Genomic DNA, 6,000 nt, shown 5'->3' with positions numbered 1-6,000 from the left:
TCTCGGCTGAGAGCACAGAGAGGTAACAACACACTGATACGGTCTCGGCTGAGAGCACAGAGAGGTAACAACACACTGATACGGTCTCGGCTGAGAGCACAGAGAGGTAACAACACACTGATACGGTCTCGGCTGAGAGCACAGAGAGGTAACAACACACTGATACGGTCTCGGCTGAGAGCACAGAGAGGTAACAACACACTGACACGGTCTCGGCTGAGAGCACAGAGAGGTAACAACACACTGATACGGTCTCGGCTGAGAGCACAGAGAGGTAACAACACACTGATACGGTCTCGGCTGAGAGCACAGAGAGGTAACAACACACTGACACGGTCTCGGCTGAGAGCACAGAGAGGTAACAACACACTGATACGGTCTCGGCTGAGAGCACAGAGAGGTAACAACACACTGATACGGTCTCGGCTGAGAGCACAGAGAGGTAACAACACACTGATACGGTCTCGGCTGAGAGCACAGAGAGGTAACAACACACTGATACGGTCTCGGCTGAGAGCACAGAGAGGTAACAACACACTGACACGGTCTCGGCTGAGAGCACAGAGAGGTAACAACACACTGACACGGTCTCGGCTGAGAGCACAGAGAGGTAACAACACACTGACACGGTCTCGGCTGAGAGCACAGAGAGGTAACAACACACTGACACGGTCTCGGCTGAGAGCACAGAGAGGTAACAACACACTGACACGGTCTCGGCTGAGAGCACAGAGAGGTAACAACACACTGACACGGTCTCGGCTGAGAGCACAGAGAGGTAACAACACACTGATACGGTCTCGGCTGAGAGCACAGAGAGGTAACAACACACTGATACGGTCTCGGCTGAGAGCACAGAGAGGTAACAACACACTGATACGGTCTCGGCTGAGAGCACAGAGAGGTAACAACACACTGATACGGTCTCGGCTGAGAGCACAGAGAGGTAACAACACACTGATACGGTCTCGGCTGAGAGCACAGAGAGGTAACAACACACTGACACGGTCTCGGCTGAGAGCACAGAGAGGTAACAACACACTGATACGGTCTCGGCTGAGAGCACAGAGAGGTAACAACACACTGATACGGTGTCGGCTGAGAGCACAGAGAGGTAACAACACACTGATACGGTCTCGGCTGAGAGTACAGAGAGGTAACAACACACTGACACGGTCTCGGCTGAGAGCACAGAGAGGTAACAACACACTGACACGGTCTCGGCTGAGAGCACAGAGAGGTAACAACACACTGACACGGTCTCGGCTGAGAGCACAGAGAGGTAACAACACACTGATACGGTCTCGGCTGAGAGCACAGAGAGGTAACAACACACTGATACGGTCTCGGCTGAGAGCACAGAGAGGTAACAACACACTGATACGGTCTCGGCTGAGAGCACAGAGAGGTAACAACACACTGATACGGTCTCGGCTGAGAGCACAGAGAGGGAAGTAGACAGACAAGGTCAGATACCTGGCTAAGGTACTCCAGTGCACTTGGGGTGGTGCCGCTGCTCACTGGCATATACGGTGCGCCCCCCGGGGGAGGATCTGGCTGAGGATGTAAGGCTGGCTGCAAGTGGTGATGTGGGGGGACGCTGCAGCCAGGACCGGGGTAGTCATGGAAACCTGGAGATGGGGGCGCAGGTGGAGCAGAAGGACCAGCGGGATATGGTGGAGAAGGGTACGGTGGGCTTTGGTATCCAGCAGCAGGTGAGGGGTAACCTGGGAGAAGACAGACAAAATACACTTTCAGGTTCTCAGAAACAGGATCTGATAACACTGACTTCTGCTATTCTATACATAATATATCACTATATAATAACACTGACTTCTGCTACACTGGGAGATTATTCTATACATAATATATCATTATATAATAACACTGATTTCTGCTATACTGGGAGATTATTCTATACATCATATATCATTATATAATAACACTGACTTCTGCTACACTGGGAGATTATTAGATACATTATATATCATTATATAATAACACTGATTTCTGCTATACTGGGAGATTATTCTATACATCATATATCATTATATAATAACACTGACTTCTGCTACACTGGGAGATTATTCTATACATCATATATCATTATATAATAACACTGACTTCTGCTACACTGGGAGATTATTCTATACATCATATATCATTATATAATAACACTGACTTCTGCTACACTGGGAGATTATTCTATACATAATATATCATTATATAATAACACTGACTTCTGCTACACTGGGAGATTATTAGATACATTATATATCATTATATAATAACACTGATTTCTGCTATACTGGGAGATTATTCTATACATCACATATCATTATATAATAACACTGATTTCTGCTACACTGGGAGATTATTCTATACATCATATATCATTATATAATAACACTGACTTCTGATACACTGGGAGATTATTCTATACATAATATATCACTATATAATAACACTGACTTCTGCTACACTGGGAGATTATTCTATACATAATATATCATTATATAATAACACTGACTTCTGCTACACTGGGAGATTATTCTATAGATTATATATCATTATATAATAACACTGACGTCTGCTACACTGGGAGATTATTCTATACATTATATATCATTATATAATAACACTGACGTCTGCTACACTGGGAGATTATTCTATACATCATATATCATTATATAATAACACTGACTTCTGCTATACTGGGAGATAATTCTATACATCACATATCATTATATAATAACACTGACTTCTGCTACACTGGGAGATTATTCTATATATAATATGTCAATATATAATAACTCTGATTTCTGCTATACTGGGAGATTATTCTATACATAATATATCATTATATAATAACACTGACTTCTGCTACACTGGGAGATTATTAGATACATTATATATCATTATATAATAGCACTGATTTCTGCTACACTGGGAGATTATTCTATACATAATATATCATTATATAATAACACTGATTTCTGCTATACTGGGAGATTATTCTATACATCACATATCATTATATAATAACACTGACGTCTGCTACACTGGGAGATTATTCTATATATATCATTATATAATAACACTGATTTCTGCTATACTGGGAGATTATTCTATACATCACATATCATTATATAATAACACTGACTTCTGCTACACTGGGAGATTATTCTATACATCATATATCATTATATAATAACACTGATTTCTGCTACACTGGGAGATTATTCTATACATAATATATCATTATATAATAACACTGATTTCTGCTATACTGGGAGATTATTCTATACATAATATATCATTATATAATAACACTGACCTGCTACACTGGGAGATTATTCTATACATATATCATTATATAATAACACTGACCTGCTACACTGGGAGATTATTCTATACATCATATATCATTATATAATAACACTGACTTCTGCTACACTGGGAGATTATTAGATACATCACATATCATTATATAATAACACTGATTTCTGCTACACTGGGATATTATTCTATACATAATATATCATTATATAATAACACTGATTTCTGCTATACTGGGAGATTATTCTATACATCACATATCATTATATAATAACACTGATTTCTGCTATACTGGGAGATTATTCTATACATAATATATCACTATATAATAACACTGACTTCTGCTACACTGGGAGATTATTCTATACATCATATATCATTATATAATAACACTGACATCTGCTACACTGGGAGATTATTCTATACATCATATATCATTATATAATAACACTGACTTCTGCTACACTGGGAGATTATTAGATACATTATATATCATTATATAATAACACTGATTTCTGCTATACTGGGAGATTATTCTATACATCACATATCATTATATAATAACACTGATTTCTGCTATACTGGGAGATTATTCTATACATCACATATCATTATATAATAACACTGACGTCTGCTACACTGGGAGATTATTCTATATATATCATTATATAATAACACTGATTTCTGCTATACTGGGAGATTATTCTATACATCACATATCATTATATAATAACACTGACTTCTGCTATACTGGGAGATTATTCTATATATATCATTATATAATAACACTGACTTCTGCTACACTGGGAGATTATTCTATACATAATATATCATTATATAATAACACTGATTTCTGCTATACTGGGAGATTATTCTATACATAATATATCATTATATAATAACACTGACCTGCTACACTGGGAGATTATTCTATACATATATCATTATATAATAACACTGACCTGCTACACTGGGAGATTATTCTATACATAATATCTCATTATATAATAACACTGACCTGCTACACTGGGAGATTATTCTATACATAATATATCATTATATAATAACACTGATTTCTGCTATACTGGGAGATTATTCTATACATCACATATCATTATATAATAACACTGATTTCTGCTATACTGGGAGATTATTCTATACATAATATATCACTATATAATAACACTGACTTCTGCTACACTGGGAGATTATTCTATACATCATATATCATTATATAATAACACTGACATCTGCTACACTGGGAGATTATTCTATACATCATATATCACTATATAATAACACTGACTTCTGCTACACTGGGAGATTATTCTATACATTATATATCATTATATAATAACACTGATTTCTGCTACACTGGGAGATTATTCTATACATAATATATCACTATATAATAACACTGACTTCTGCTACACTGGGAGATTATTCTATACATCATATATCATTATATAATAACACTGACTTCTGCTACACTGGGAGATTATTAGATACATCACATATCATTATATAATAACACTGATTTCTGCTACACTGGGATATTATTCTATACATAATATATCATTATATAATAACACTGATTTCTGCTATACTGGGAGATTATTCTATACATCACATATCATTATATAATAACACTGATTTCTGCTATACTGGGAGATTATTCTATACATAATATATCACTATATAATAACACTGACTTCTGCTACACTGGGAGATTATTCTATACATCATATATCATTATATAATAACACTGACATCTGCTACACTGGGAGATTATTCTATACATCATATATCATTATATAATAACACTGACTTCTGCTACACTGGGAGATTATTAGATACATTATATATCATTATATAATAACACTGATTTCTGCTATACTGGGAGATTATTCTATACATCACATATCATTATATAATAACACTGATTTCTGCTATACTGGGAGATTATTCTATACATCACATATCATTATATAATAACACTGACGTCTGCTACACTGGGAGATTATTCTATATATATCATTATATAATAACACTGATTTCTGCTATACTGGGAGATTATTCTATACATCACATATCATTATATAATAACACTGACTTCTGCTATACTGGGAGATTATTCTATATATATCATTATATAATAACACTGACTTCTGCTACACTGGGAGATTATTCTATACATAATATATCATTATATAATAACACTGATTTCTGCTATACTGGGAGATTATTCTATACATAATATATCATTATATAATAACACTGACCTGCTACACTGGGAGATTATTCTATACATATATCATTATATAATAACACTGACCTGCTACACTGGGAGATTATTCTATACATCATATATCATTATATAATAACACTGACTTCTGCTACACTGGGATATTATTCTATATATAATATATCATTATATAATAACACTGATTTCTGCTATACTGGGAGATTATTAGATACATTATATATTATTATATAATAACACTGATTTCTGCTATCCTGGGAGATTATTGTATACATAATATATCATTATATAATAACACTGACCTGCTACACTGGGAGATTATTCTATACATAATATCTCATTATATAATAACACTGACCTGCTACACTGGGAGATTATTCTATACATAATATATCATT

At 35.6% G+C, this 6,000-nt stretch overlaps 1 long non-coding RNA gene across 1 annotated transcript in view; it reads right to left on the bottom strand.

Annotated features, from left to right (window-relative positions):
• Positions 1–1,479: 1,479 nt before the first annotated feature.
• The window catches only part of LOC148453570 (uncharacterized), a 36,404-nt gene continuing 31,883 nt past the window's right edge, over positions 1,480–6,000 (bottom strand). Inside the window, exon 3 of the long non-coding RNA XR_015874905.1 lies at positions 1,480–1,727. This is a non-coding gene — a long non-coding RNA (uncharacterized LOC148453570). The remainder of the gene's footprint in view (positions 1,728–6,000) is intronic.

The sequence above is a fragment of the Taudactylus pleione genome, unplaced genomic scaffold (assembly GCF_031769625.1).
Source record: "Taudactylus pleione unplaced genomic scaffold, aTauple2 ptg001129l, whole genome shotgun sequence".
Taxonomy (NCBI): Eukaryota; Metazoa; Chordata; class Amphibia; order Anura; family Myobatrachidae; genus Taudactylus; species Taudactylus pleione.
This window is presented reverse-complemented; position numbering and strand designations above follow the sequence as displayed.